General features: G+C 42.1%; 1 protein-coding gene across 3 annotated transcripts in view; it reads right to left on the bottom strand.

Annotated features, from left to right (window-relative positions):
* SEMA6A (semaphorin 6A) overlaps positions 1-15,286 on the bottom strand; it is a 124,963-nt gene that overhangs the window by 2,943 nt on the left and 106,734 nt on the right. The window lies entirely within an intron of this gene.

Consider the following 15,286-nt stretch of genomic DNA (forward strand, 5'->3'; position numbering starts at 1 on the left):
AAGAAAGTTGCTTTCCCTGTTCCTGTTTAATCAGCCACCAAGCTGAGAGACTCTAATCAAATGCAAACACCGACGCTTTTATTTTTTAATACGAAGTGAGAATACACATCACACTTGTCAGATCTTAAGTGCTCAATGCAGTAGCTAAAAAATAAAATCTCAAATACCTCAATTCCTGCCTCTGGAGAGTGAAAGAACAAGAATACATTAGAGGCTTTGCAAGGGTTGAGGAAATGTAAACACTGTTCCTATTATGGAAATGATAGTAGGACAGAAAATGTACCTTCTCTGGTCTCTGGAGACACGTTTTTCATCTACTAAATCAACTCTTTCTGGAATATGCTGAATGTCTTTTACTGGCAGATATCAGTGGCACAGAATTAGCACGAAATGAAATAAAAATCTCTACCCCTTCCCAAACCCACAACACCCAACCCTTAAACTGCTGAAATGCTTTGTGTGTCTCAGCTGAGACCCTGAAGAAAGGCAGCCTGGTCATGGGTCTTTCTGCTAAAATATTTCGATTTGTAGAGTGATTGTTTTAAAACTCAGGAACCTTGGCCTGAGAAAGAAAACATTCCCCTCCTCTTTGTGAACTGTCCTACTCCCCTCAATTGTGACATCACAGTTGGTTGCTATGGAAATGTCTGTTTTGTGACAACCAGTTGTGACTTCAGGTGGGGAATAAATAGAAGCAGCAGATATCTCTTGGGAAACAAAAAATTCTATGATTAAACAAATGTTCTTGGAGTTCCCCTTGTGGCTCAGTGGTTAATGAATCCGACTAGGAACCATGAGGACTCGGGTTCAATCCCTGGCCTCGCTCAGTGGATTAAGGATCCCGCGTTACCATGAGCTGTGGTATAGGTTGAAGACGCGGCTTGGATCCCACGTTGCTGTGGCTGTGTGGCCTAGGCCGGCGGCTACAGCTCTGGTTAGACCCCTAGCCTGGGAACCTCCATGTGCCTCCAGGGTGGGTGCAGCCCTAGAAAAGACAAACAAAAACAAAAATGAAAACAAATGCTCTTGGTAGCGAAGGGCAGGGGAGCCACTTCACCCCAGGGAGAAGATGGTTAAGATACTGAATAATTTCCAAATGTGACACTTGTCAAATATTTCCACATTTATCTGTGTGAACTTTTAGGGGTAGAAACTGAGAAGCAAAAAACCAGCAGGAAATTCAGCTACAACTTGCACTTTTTGTGTTGTGAAACTCCCCAAACAGTGAGGGGTCTAGCATCCAAATATATTTTAATACCTCGTCACCAAGGAACTGTGCTAATGAAAAATTCTTCGTTAAATTCGCATTTCCTCGTAATGCTAAAATAGCAACTGATTTTCTTTCAATTGTGATTTTGTGTGGGGCTCTATAGCACCACCCACATATAATGGCCCAAAAATGTACCCCTGTGAATACCATGGGTTTAATGTCACTCATTGACTTGATGATGTTAGTGGGGTGTAACACAGGCTGGCCCCCACCAATGTGGGTATTAAACCTTGTCATAGCAATGGGTATTTTATGGATCCCTTCCAGCCAACTGTGTATATGGGGGCTGCACCTTCTCTATAAATTTTGGTGGGTAATTATCTACAACTGACTTGGGCATTTTTATGATTTAAATTACCGGCTCAGTTTAAGAGGAGCATAGAAAGGGTAAGGCTAGAGTAGAGTAAGGCCAATCCATTTGTTTCATTTATTAATTGGGGAAATGCTAACAATTTTAAAGTTTATTCAGTACTTCTTGACTTTTAGCTCCTGAATAATCTTTCGTGTCTGAAGATCCTTGGTTGTCTTAGACTCATGGACTCCGCTTGCTCTTTCACTGGGAAAAACTCTTTCTTAGTGATGACATTTGAGTTAAGGTTTTCGGTTGTTAACAGATTAAGCAGTGTCTGACCTTTGAGAAAAACAGTGCCTCAGACAGCTTTCTCAGGCTCATTTTGTTATGTAAATAGTGTTCTTAAAAATCTTTCTGCATTTCTTCAGCTTTGAGGTTTCTCCCATGAAGCAGGTGGCTTCCCTCATCTCTTGTGCAGATTCAGAAACCCCATGTCCAAGGTTAGAAACAGATCAGAGATTAAGTTGAAAGCAAAGTCAAGATAAGACATTAAAAGTTATTTTTGGAAAATGCCTTCCAGATTTAAAGCTTTCTGCTTATGTCATGAAAAAGGATAAAGCAGCATCATGGAAATGATTAAATCAACCCTGGGCCATTGGTCACTGTGAAGGATTGAACACACCAGCTCTGTCAGTGAGGCCGGGGGTGGGTACTGCAACACTAGAGATCTCCCAAGGCCTGGGGTTTGAGGCTCCCACTCACTGCTGGTGACCTTTTGACACATGACTCAGCATCTCTGGGCCTCGATTTTTTTCATCTGCAATGTGGGTTTACCACAATCTTAATGCCTTCCTGGGTAGTTAGAAGAATCAGTGGCGGTACTGAATAAGAAAGAATGTAAGTGCAGTAGTTGGCCGGACACATCTAAAGGTCAGAGGAAGCCACGTAAGAGAAGTGGTGGGTTAGTAGCCGACAGAGGGCTTAGAGTAAGTCACAGCTGCTCCCTTAGAGTCCCTTTGCTCTAGGTCTCTAGGGACAGGGGTGGACCTGTTGTTCCCAACTCCAAGGCTTGGGCTGTCCAAGTGTTGTCAAAGGGGTGATGTGTCATGGCAACGTTCCAGAATGTTTACCTCTGTTGCAGGACCGCCTACAGCTCCTGAATTTTGAAATAAGTAAAACAGCAACAGTGGGGAATGTTGAGGCAAACACAGTGATTATAGTTAGACGGCTGGTCAGGTAATCATCCTGCAGTCAGCTCCTTGAGGGCAGAACCCTATTTTACATGCATTTATCATTCCCACCATCCCCGTGCACTTTAATAAGTGATTCTGAAATAAATGGGTTTCAATGCATTGTAGAGACATTTTTAATGGACTTCTAAACTTGTGTCATTTCAAGTGACTAGGTATAACCTTGCTTCTCAAGTCACAGAAACAAGTTATACCTCCAGTCATGTAACGGAATATAATCCCACCCACATCCATTATAAAAAGAAGTCTGTGAAGGTGTTCACTGTGTATTCAAAATAATAACAAGATAAACTTTTTTTAAAATGAGAAGACATTTGCTCTGGGATAATCGCAAAAGAGAAGATGAGGGTAAATGGGTTATTTGTAACACCTGAGTGCTCCGGTGGACTTGACGAATTCACAACAAAGGCATCTTTGCAAAGGGCACAGGGCTGGAGCTGGACCAACATCATTCCTTCGGATGGTTTATGGAAAGCCCGAGGAAGTGGAAGGGCCTTTGTAGGGTGCTGTCCTCGCTCCCCAGGTATCCCCACTGTAGAGCGGGGAAGTTGGCTTCTCCACCCTGGGATGTTGAAATGCCTTCTTCTACCAACCCCTGGGCCTTCTGCTCTCACAGACTGAAAATGGGGCATTAGCAATGAGAACAGCATCTGAAAAACCCTTTGCATTGATTCATTAACCGCCAGCTATTTCTCACCAGTCATGAGGTGCTAAATGGTTATTCTTTCCACCTTCCTATTGCAGGAAGCAAGACACACATGGCTTAGAGATTTCTCTGAAATCATGCCTTAAATTGGCAGAACTGAGAAAGAATAGGATCTCGACCATGGTTTTTTTTGTTTGTTTTTTTGTTTTTTCCTTGAGGTGAGAGAGTCTTCAGATGCTGGAGGGATGCTGGGAGGAGGTCTCAGAGAGGCAGTTTGAAGCTATTTTAGCGGCTGAGGCAACGAGAAGATTATGAACACCTCCAACCCTCCAGGCCCCGAAATGTGTAGCTCAAAATAAGAACAATTAGAAGCAGTATAGTAAGAGGAAGGCCAGCGCAGTTCTGATTTTTCCTTTGATGACTATGTCAATGCATTTTGAAATTTCCAACATCAGAAACTCTTTATTTGGATAATGGTTTCTGGTAACCCTGGGTTCTCTACTGTTGCCTCCAGTTTGTATAGGGAGCCTAGCTCCAGGCTCTGGGACAACATACCTCAGAAAAGATGCTCTCCTATCTCCAGATTGGATTGTGATGCCTTTGATGCTCTGACCATCACTTTCCTGGACAAGCAAGGGTTTGGCTCCAAGCAAGCATTTACTGAGTGCAGATGAAAGCACCATGCCAGGTGTTGGCAGAGACAAAGGTGAAGGAGGTACAAACCCTGTGATCTAGTAAGGGAGAAGGCAGGCGCACAGCCAGGCACGGTACCCAAAGTGCGGAAGCACCATGAGACCCATCGCTTCTACTTGAGTGTGAATGGGCACAAGCTTTATGCAGGAGATGGTACGAGAGCTAAGCCTTAAGGTTGCATAGGATATCAGCTGGCCTGGAGAGAGCAGCAATAACCAGTGATGGCAAGGAGGAAGTTCAGGGAATGGCCAGTGGTCCACCTCCCTTCTGGTCTCCTTTGCTTCAGGCACCTCTCTGCTGCGTTCTCATTTGCTTCTGGGCTTTCACACAGGCTGTTCCCTCTGCCTGGAGTGTTCCTGCTCACCTCCCATCCCTCTGACCTTCTCCTTTAGGTCTCAGCTTAAATGAGGAAGACTTTTTCACCTTCCTCAGGCCAGATTAGCTCTTCCTTCTGTCAGTGTCCCCAGAGGTCTGCACCTCTCTGTTCTAAAATCAGCACTCTTAGGATACTTGCTCTCTGTTTGTTTTTTACACCTAAACTGCTCCAGACATTTCCAGGAAAGAGAGATTTCCTACTGAATCCCCAGGCTTAAAGGTGCTCAGTAAATAGCTCTTAAATAAATAGTAAATGAATGCATGAACGAATGAGTATTTGCAGAGGAAAAACAAGAGTGAGAGGTAAACACCATTTGGAAGCAGGCTGTGAAAAGCCCTGGAAGTCTTAAAAAGACATTTAGAAGATGTGTCCGTTTTGGAAGGAAAGTTACTGGTTAATTTACCTGCAATTTCAAGGGTCTTCTTGCCTGTGAAAGCCGACTTTCAGCTTATTCTTTTCCTGTTGCATTTGCTATTGAAAAATTACAGGCCTCAGAGTACCTTTGCATCAAAAGCACATTAAGTCTTCCTGAATTTATTATTATTTTAAAAATTAAGATCTGTCTTCAACTATACTTATCTTCTGCATCATAGAGAAATAGCTGGGAGATTTTATCTGTCCTATCAAAAAGTGAAGCAAAACAGACAAGTAAAAAACATGAAATCTACTGCACCTATTAAACTAAGCACCAAGGAAGTGCCCTACCCCTCCCTACCCCAATTACCTTGCTGGGTATGTGAGACCTGAGGTAGCCAGTACCTTGAAATGGTTAAGCACACACTTGCCCCCCTCGGCCGTGTTCACTGGACTGCCGTTTCAGAGCCGCTGTGATATGATGGATGTGTCTGTCTCCATAGTGAAGTGATTAATAGGCATCTGTGTAAAGCAGACCCGGTGACCACAAAGACAACAAAGCCTCTCTGTGTCCTTTAGAGAAATTTGCAGAGGCAAAAAGGAGGATGGACGTTTCCTCCGCTGCAATAGCCAGAGCGGGGTTCGTGTTGGGTCTGAGAGCTAAGAAAGATGGCAACACACCAAGAAAAGCCCCAGAGTGAGATCCCCTCAAAATAGACTCTTGATTCTGCTTTATAGTAAGACAAGCCTGTAATTTCCTTGAAATCCTCCTAACAACTTGGGTGAATGGAATCTAACAACCCAATTTTTCTTGTTTGAAAATCTTATTGCAACAAAATGCCAGCCTCACAGTCCTGCAAGGCAGTATGAATGAATGAACTAATCACGGGCCAAGCATCACGGCCACTAACCACAGAGGGCCCGCTGTAATCCCTATTAGGCAGAGAAGAAAACAAGTAGGGGAAAAACCCTAACTGGAGACAATTTATCCTCAAAGCCACACCCCAGCCCATGGAGATGACCACACGGAAAGTGCGGTGGGAGCTCTCTGTGGTTATCTGGGCAGGAAGCAGCCTTCTTCTTGTCTTACGGCATAATGTGAACCAGATGGCTCAGAAATAAACTGAACCGCCAGCAGCCATGGAAATGGGCTCAGAGTTTCTAACTCAAACTTTCCTTTTTCTTTTCGTTTCAATTTTTTTTTTTCCTTTTTTTTCCTGGCAGGCTGAAGTTAGGTACTGGGAGGGGCTGTGGTCTTCAGGATGTTTCAAGTTAATGACAACTGTGCCAAAGTAGAGGCAGCTTCCTGGCTGTTTAATATCCTCAGTTCAGAAGCTATTTTAAAACTCCCATGTTGAAATAATGCTGACTGTGGTTGTCTGCAGATGAATCCACTTCCAGTTCTGTCACCTTTGAAATTGATGCATTTTGGTTTGTTGATGAGATGCCATCCCAGGGAGAATGAGCATGAAACTCATTCATTTCATATTTTTTGGAGGAGAAACGGCTTTACTTTCCTCCCTGTGCCACCAAGAGTGCTGGGCTCACTGTTCCTCTGCTCGACTCTTCTGCACTTGGCCCTGGCAGCGCTGCACCGAGAGCAGCGGTTGAGGTCTGGATGGGGGGTGATGATGAGAGAAGTTTTAATGGCCCAGCTCTGGAATGTTGATCTCTGGTTCCTTGTCTTAGAGCTGTCACTGTCTTTGTACAGGTAATGGCTATTTTGTAAAGGTAATGGTTTATTTTCCTTCTTTTTGAGGCTTTCTTTCTAAAAAGACTAGAAACCCAACATCTAAATAATTTTTGAAACCAGACAGAGCATTTCTATTTTCCAACTTCCTGGTCCTGTCTTCTTCCTTTGGTCTCTTATGAGACATCAAAGCTACACAATAGGGAAATGGATCTCCTTACAAAATTGTGAGATTCAGGTGGTTCTTTGGATTATTTACAGTGCTTTGATTTTTTTTTTTCCCTGTGCAAAACAAAGATAAATAATAGGTTTGTTTGAATGCTCCTAAAACTGCCAACTTAAACCTGCTAGAAATACTAGTTCTTGGGATCTGGGTTACTGATGAGGCTGGATGTTTCTGGTGAAGAACATAAATTTCGAGGTCATAAAGATCTGGATTTAAGTCTTAGAACTGTAACTAACAGGCTCTGTGACCTTGGGCAAGTCACTCAGTCTCTTAGGTCCCAGTAATGTTGGCTATGAGATGAGTGTGGTAAGGTTTGAATTAATGAAGGCATGTACAGGACACATATTAATGCTCCATTAATAATATAAAGGAAATGTTTCTAGAATTTCTGACAAGTTACCTGCCTTCTACATGGTCCTGCAGAGACTACTTTAATACAGCACTTTGGCTGGGTTTACTTGTGTTAGCCGAGATTAGAAATATGAGAATTTAAAAATGTAACAGAATCTTAGAAAGTGACCTAGAATAAGATAGCCTGTACAATTTGCCAAGTGTTCTAAGTCAGTTTTAGTATCAGCATCACCAGAAACTTGTTTTGAGATACGCATCCTTGAGTCCTGCTCAGACCTTCTGGATCAGAATCTCTGGAGATTGGGTTCCGAAATTTGTTTTAATAAGGCTTCCAGATGATTTGTGTGCTCCCTAAAGCTTGAGGAGCCCTGCCCTAAATGATGCTAATAATAAGCCAGAAAACATTACCAAGGTGTTTCCTTTAAAGTCCAACCCAGACACCACTGAGACAGTGTGTGAACAGACTTTGAAAATTATTTAGAAAAAAATAAATAAATGCAATCTTCCTTGAGGTTCAAAGGATGAGTCTTTAAGTGGCTCTCATGTATGACATTTTGTTTACTGCGGTTGCCATATTCTGACAAAGACTACAAAATTAATGTGATTTTATTGGAGAACCAAACAAATCGCCAGCACTCCCCTTGGTACCTGACAAAAGCCTGACACATGGCCTGAAGCATTGTGCCACGACTTCTATAACAGAATCAACCAGTTTGCTAGAGCCAAAGGCTGCTGGCAACATCCCTGTGGTCTGTTTGTTTTCCCCTGCATAAAGGGGAATTTCTGATGCTCCTCGTCTCTGTCCCAGGGCTCATCCGGTAGTGATTGGTACTATAGAACCCAGATAAGTCCTACATTGGGTCAGCCTGGTCAGGGCTGGGTCGCTGGGACAGAAGAAGCAGAAGCTTAGTAGGAACTACTGAACAGAGCAGCCTCCTTTGAAGCTTGCATCTCATATCACCTTGAAATCAGGTCCACAAATAGTGCACAGCCATCAAGCAACATTTGATGATGGTTCCCCCTACCTCTATGTGTTCAGACAAGAGGATGAGACACTCAGGAAGATGCTTTTCCTTTCTTATTTGAAGGAGGGACCTGGGATCATGTTTCACTCCCCATATTAAGTTCCTGCTTTACATTAATAAAAATGCCTCACACAACAGTGCACTCAGCAGAGCTCTGTGCTTACACATCTGCTGAGTTGAACTGAATCTGCAAATCCTGTAGAATTATGTAAGATTTTAAGTTACATTAAATTTCTGCTGTGTGCTCTTTAAATCGTGGTGTGCAAGACCCATCAGCACTTAGGGTGTATTTATTACCTTAACAAATGTCAGATGATTGTGTCCAGTGTTATCTATTATTTATGAATAACGAGAGGCTGTAGGACTGGAAATGACAAGCTCTAATAATCCAAAAGGTTAGGCCTAATGCAGCTTGCTGCCCTGTAAATTTCTTGACATCATTTTCCCTCCTGATAAAGCACTGTCAGTGGTGACTGTACTGAACTTCCACTATTTCTGTGCAGCTCGTAATGACTGCCCTTGCCTTCAGTGAAGAAATGGAGTTGCAGATACATAATTGAGAAAGAATGCATCTTTTAAAAAATACGACATTGAAAAATAATTGCATTGGGGAATTCCTATTATTCCATTAAAAAGGAATCTCTTTACAGAGATAGTTCCTGGGCTATAGACATGCAACAGCTTAAGAAATACTAATTAAGGATGGTGACGAACCTTCATGCTGCTGTAGTTAGCTTTGTGACTCCAGTGAAGAGCCCAGTGTATGTGAATTTATCCATCTATATTTCACTGGTTGACTCCTCGGCCTTTCTAAAACTAAGGTGCTGGGGAGTTCCCACTGTGGTTCAGAGGAAACAAATCTGACTAGCATCCATGAGGATGCAGGGTCTATCCCTGGCCTTGCTCAGTGGGTTAAGGATCCTGCATTGCTGTGAGCTGAGGTGTAGGTCACAGATGTGGCTCGGATCCCGAGTGGCTGTGGCTGTGGCATAGGCCAGTGGCCACAGCTCCGATTCGACCCCTACCCAGGGAACCTCCATATGCTGCCAGTGCCCTCCCCCCCCCCCAATAAAATAAAATTAAGGTGCTGGGAGATTGACATGTGGTTCTTGCCGATCTGCCCAGGCTGGCAGTGCAGTCCACATGCTCTGCAGGACTTTACTGTACCTGCACAGTCTGTATCTCCCTAGGACTGGCAGTGGGTATAGCGTTTCTGTCCTGTCTTCTTTCTCTCTATAGCAGTGGCACGAATTTCATATTCGCAGCAACTTGCAGCTTTTGAGGCCATTCTCGTGTATAATGTCAAGAAAAGAGAAGTGGTCCTCAAGAAATCTCCTGGCTTCCATTTTTTTGGCCTTGCTAGACTGTGTCTGTGGAGTAGCAAGGTTTGCAAAGTAAAATTGTAACAAGCATTTTTTTTAACTCCAAGAAATGAGGCTATGAAAAAGTTTTGAGACAAAGCTAGTATTATTTTTCCATTATTACACATGCTCCAAAATACACATTGACTCCTCACAATTTTATTATTAGGCCAAAAACAAATTTTAGATGAACACAGTGCAGTTGAACCAATTAAAGAGCAAATTTTTAACTACACCAGATGTTCAGTTAATACACTCAAGCTTAACCTAGTCCCTGTCGTCCTTGAAAATTCCATTAAGCTGTCAGAAAACTTTGTCGTGTGTGAGTTTTTGTGCAAAAGGTAGGAGAGAACAGGAAAAAAGAGACCGAAGGAAAAGGGTGGGGGTAAAATGAATTCATGTCAAGGGTGATGTGGCTTGAAAAAGTGGCTACAGATTAAAATAAGAAGCACTTCTAGAAAGTGAATTGATTTTTTTAAAACACCCCGTTTAAGTTGCTGATTTTAAAAGAAAAAATTAAAGTCTCTATAATTATAATTTAAGTCCTTCATTTTTTGGAGAAAATGATGTTAAGAGAAAAGCTTTAATTGGTATCTCTAGAAAAGAAAATTCAAATATTGGTGTGTAGATTCAGGCAGGCAGGGAGATGAAACGGCTTTCTATATGGCTGACATTTCCCTTTTTTTTCCTTCTACCCTTTCCACAATAATCTCATCAAGACCTTAGATAAATTCAGCAAGTTGTCAAGAGGATACAAAATTAATTAGATCAAATCTACATCTCTGCCTGCACTGCTGAAAGAACAATTACAGCCGACCACGTGGGCTTCTCCACGTGCCCCCCACCCCCAACCCCCTCGGGCTCACAGGGAAACTTCTGGGTCCTCCAGCAGAGAGCCCAGCCCCTGACCCACTCACAATAGATCATTTTCCTCAGTGCCTCAAAAGAAAAGCCAGAGACTATAAATAGATTCCTTTTCTGATAGGTGATAATGCCATGTTAATACAGTAAAAGTCAATGGTGCCACCCAGGATTATATTATCTTTTCTTTCTCAGTCTCCCCTGATTTCAAAATCTGTGCTGGCTGAAAAGTCTACCCTGTGCCATGCACCCCACTTTGAACTAAAGTGATAGAGAAGGCCAGGTCTGGAGTTGAGCTTGCAGGGGCTCCACCTAAGCTAGAGCTCTTAGCTTGGCAGGGAACATCCATAGCAAATGCCGGTGATGTGCAGAAACACACTTTAGATCCAAAACTGGTGTAAAATTCCATTTTCCAAACTTACTGTGGATATATAATTAATAGCCTAATATGATCGAGTGATTAATTTATTGTATATCTATGGTCGGTCAGTCTCCTGATCTTTGTCTTTCCTTCCCTTCCACTCACTCATCATCCTTGCTCTCTCTCTGTCTACGGGTAAAGCCAAAACCCCTTAGCATGACTTCGAAGGCTCCAGACTAGCGTTTCAATTTCAGTTCCCTCTTTAGCCCTTTATATACTTTTCTTACTCTCAGACTTTGCTCTGCCCCGTTGCTAGTTTGGAGGTCAGCTGTGTGTACGTCTTGCTGAATGGCAGGCTCCTTGAATGCAGGGCTTATATTGAATGAGATGAGTATGTACTGTAGCACTCAGCATAAAGCTTACACATAGCACATGTTTGCTGAATGTCTGTTGAATGCATGAGGAGAGAGATGAAGGAAGGCTGCCATTTGCCTTTCTTTGAGACTAGGGTTATTGTCACCATTACTGAATTTTCTGTTAACTGTTATTTTCTAGTGCTCTCTGGATTCTGGTTCACCTCCTTCAAAGTCATGGAAATGAGAAATGGAGGAGAAAAAAAAAAGGCAGCCATAATTATTAAAAGAAGAAAAAAAAAATTCCGTATAGTTTACATAACAGTTGATAAAAACCTAAGGTTAAATTAACATTAGAAAGAAAAAAATCATGGCCTTGTTTAGGAACAGTTTGATTGCTGAGCCTTCTTCATTTAAAAGTGGCATTTGAAAGTCTGCTTCCAGTGATAATTTTTTTTTTTCTGGTATTTTTGTCTTTTGAAGGCTGCACCAGTGCCACATGGAGGTTCCCAGGCTAGGGGTCCAATTAGAGCTGTAGCCACTGGCTTATGCCACAGCCACAGCAATGTGGGATCCGAGCTGCATCTGCGACCTACACCACAGCTCATGGCAACGCTGGATCCTTAACCCACTGAGCGAGGCCAGGGATTGAACCCGAGTCCTCATGGATACTCATCGGGTTCACTAACTGCTGAGCCACGACGGAAATGCCACTGATAATTTTAAATTAATATATTTCACACACATAAAACTTTTAGTGATAATTCTCTAGAATTAAGTATAATGGAAATATTTTTCAAAATTTCAATGAAATTTTTACATTAATTCCTCTTACATGGATTATTCTAGATTTTCTAAGAGTTAAAAGGCAAATGTCGTCTAGCAATTAGATCTTATATACTCACTGAGTAAGTTATCAGCACCCTCTTCAGTAGCATTGCCAGGTAGCAAATAAATAAATGAAACTCCTGGTTAAATTTTAACTTCAGATAAATAATAATGTTTTAGTATAAGTATAACCCAGGCCATAGGTGGGGCATACTTACACTAAAAAAATTATTCATGGTTAATCTGAAATTCACATTTAACTGAGCACTCTGTATTTTATGTAGCAGCCTTACTCTTCTACCCCCAAATAATGGGCCTCTCATGGTTCCCACAGATATTCTTTCAACTCACTCTAAACTTTGGAGGTTAAAATAGTTTAACAGAGTGTAATAAAAATAATACTAAACATTTATGGTGCAGGTATAGCACACTTTACAAATTTAAGAATATACTGCCTTTCTAAATTTCAAGAATTGTATCTTGTGTTTTTCATTATCAGCAACCACAAGAACTAAGATGCCAAATGTCTTAGGAACTTTGAAGAATACCTTTCCCTAACTCTCAAAACCAGAAATAAGTGAACTCCACTTCAAAAGGGTTTTTGGAACAGCAGCAGTTAGTTCTCATTACTCCTCATCCCTTGGGCTTGACCATGTATGTTCCTGCCTGGTTCACTAGGTTGTCATTGTCAGGTGGGAGCTGGAGCCCTCTGTCCCCCCACCATAGTCCCCTTCCCATCAAACAAAACCCCTTTTCACCCCTGCCTCTGAGTTCTCTTGCAAGACTATCCTGTTCTACCAGCACATTTAAAAGTGGTTGTGATACTTTAGCTTTTACTAATAAAAGCTATACACATTACCATGGAGTTATTTTGTGTGTGTGTGTCTTTTTAGGGCCGCACCTGTGGCATATGGAGGTTCCCGGGCTAGGGGTTGAATTGGAGCTGTAGCCACTGGCCTACACCACAGCCACAGCAACATGGGATCCTTAACCCACTGAGCAAGGCCAGGGATCAAACCCGAGTCCTCATGGATACTAGTCGAGTTTGTTAACCACTGAGCCATGATGGGAACTCCTGGAGTTGGTTTTTTGAAATAATGCCCAGGCTGTTCAAAAAGAGCCTGAGTTTGTCAGTATTTCCACAAAAATTTTAAATGTGTCCTGTGCCATATATACCTCACCTGCCTCATCCTCCTGTCAAGTGCTGTAATAAGGGAACGAAAGGGGAGGACTAAAGAAGAGTGGCTGAGAAACTGTTTCCAAGTGCTCTGTCCTTGAAGTATTTAGCCAAGTTGACTTCAGTTGTCTAGTATCTTTTTCTAAGGTCTGCTGTGCCCAGTTTTGCCTTGTTCACAAAGACAATAGTGGTCATAAAGGCTTTTTGGTGCATTTTTGCATCTGTGTGCTTCATCTGTCTCGCAGTTTGATATTTCTTGGACAGGAACTATGTCTATCTCCAGTATAGCCTCTAACTCCTTATTGGCATCCGATACTGCGCTTTGAAGCCAGTAATAAATTTTGCTTGAAGACTCCCCAGAAAACACTGGTGTTATGTTAATGTTACTGAAGAAGTGGCAGAGAAAATGCAGTCCAAATTTAGGAGTTAGGAGAAGAAGAGAAGCTTACTTTCCTTCAGTTATTACCATTGTCAGCAGTACTTTTCTCTGGACATAAGATCACCTGCATATGACTTGATAGGAGCCAAGAAATCCCTTTGCCCGTTGGGAGACCTGAGATGCTTTAAAATCCTTCCTCCATTAGATTTTAAGCATTGCAGATTGTTAAAATGAAAAAGCAGTTGAGCTAGGCTCTGTGACCAAATATACTCTCTTAAAAGGGGATGTCTTAGCCTTTCATGAAGAAAGCCTGGCTCTGAGGGTTTGGGACTCAAAAGAGGTAAAGCTAGAATGAGAGGAAAGGGAAAGAAAGGACAAGTGAGGTTACTGCCAGGCCAGGCGAACACGCTTTCCTACAGCTAGGGGAAACCCAGCAGGATGCAGAAGTGCTGGAGGTGAGCTTTCCCTGGGCCACAGTTTGGGAAGTGACAAGCTGCAGGCTGCACTTAGATGCTCACTGCTAGTCTGGAGGAGCATCTCGCCAGATGCTTAACAAGCCTAGAACGACTAATTGCTTTTTAGTCTAGATCCATTTTACTCTAAATTCCTGCTTGAACAAACATCTCCTCCCCAACCACAAAGCTCAGTAGTCAGTAAGAAGGCAGTAGAGCCATTATTCAGTCTTGTTCTTCCAAGTGCTGGGAGCAAAGTTTTGGTAGTAATTTAATCCTCACTGGATTCTTTTACTTTTAGTTATTTGTATTTTTTTATCTTTTTAGGGCTGCAGCCACGGTGTATGGTGGTTCCCAGGCTAGGGGTTGAAACAGAGCTGCAGCTGCCAGCCTACACCACAGCCACAGCAACAATGGATCCTTAACCCACTGAGAGAGGCCAGGGATCGAACCTGCGTCCTTATGGAAATTAGTCAGATTCGTTTCTGCTGAGCCACAATTATGCCAGGCCAGAGATACCAAAACTTTAAGTCATCAACTACCAATGCTACAATTGTAGTGAAATCAGTGAGTCTCACCTACCATGTTACTTGCTTTTGGCCTTTCTGGATCCCTATACTTCCTGTATTAGTATTGACTTAATATTTTATTTAAATTACCTTTAAAATGTGTTTCAAGTGGAGACCTTTTAATTACTGTAAATGGAAAAAAGGGTCACTTTTCAGAGGTAGAAGGTAACCATAAAAACACAATTAACTGAAAACAAAACAGTGTTAGTTATAGCTAGCTCCAGCTGCACGGCAAAGCACCTAAGCTGAACCTTGTTCTCTCTTGTCAGAAAGAGATAGTAGCAAGTTTCAGAACTTGTTAAGAAGAACACACCAAACTAAGACTTCTGCCTTGATGTGACCAAGAAGACAGAGAAATGCAAAGGGCATTAAATGCACTACATGGTTCTGTATTCTTGAAGGCGTTTAATGCCTCTGAGCCATCTCCAATTATAGAAGATGTGCCACGTCCTACTTGGAGGCTGTGATGCATTTGAGGAATAAATAGGTGACTGCAAAGAGGACTGCTGATAAATTCTGAGATTTATACAGTTGTGTTCAGTATTGTTATGAAGTGTGGACAGTATACTCATCTTCCTTTACAAACTTTATGAATCTCACTGGAATATGATTTCCAAAACTGAATATTGCTTACAAAACAGCTTGTGCATTGATTAAAATATATTCAGCCTTTGCTGTACATTTAAGCCTAAATTATTCACTTGATCTCTTTCAATTCTGTTTCTGCACCTTATCCTCATCTGTAATGAGCAAATCTTCTTGACTAAATGTA

The sequence above is a fragment of the Phacochoerus africanus genome, chromosome 4 (assembly GCF_016906955.1).
Source record: "Phacochoerus africanus isolate WHEZ1 chromosome 4, ROS_Pafr_v1, whole genome shotgun sequence".
In the NCBI taxonomy this organism is placed as follows: domain Eukaryota; kingdom Metazoa; phylum Chordata; class Mammalia; order Artiodactyla; family Suidae; genus Phacochoerus; species Phacochoerus africanus.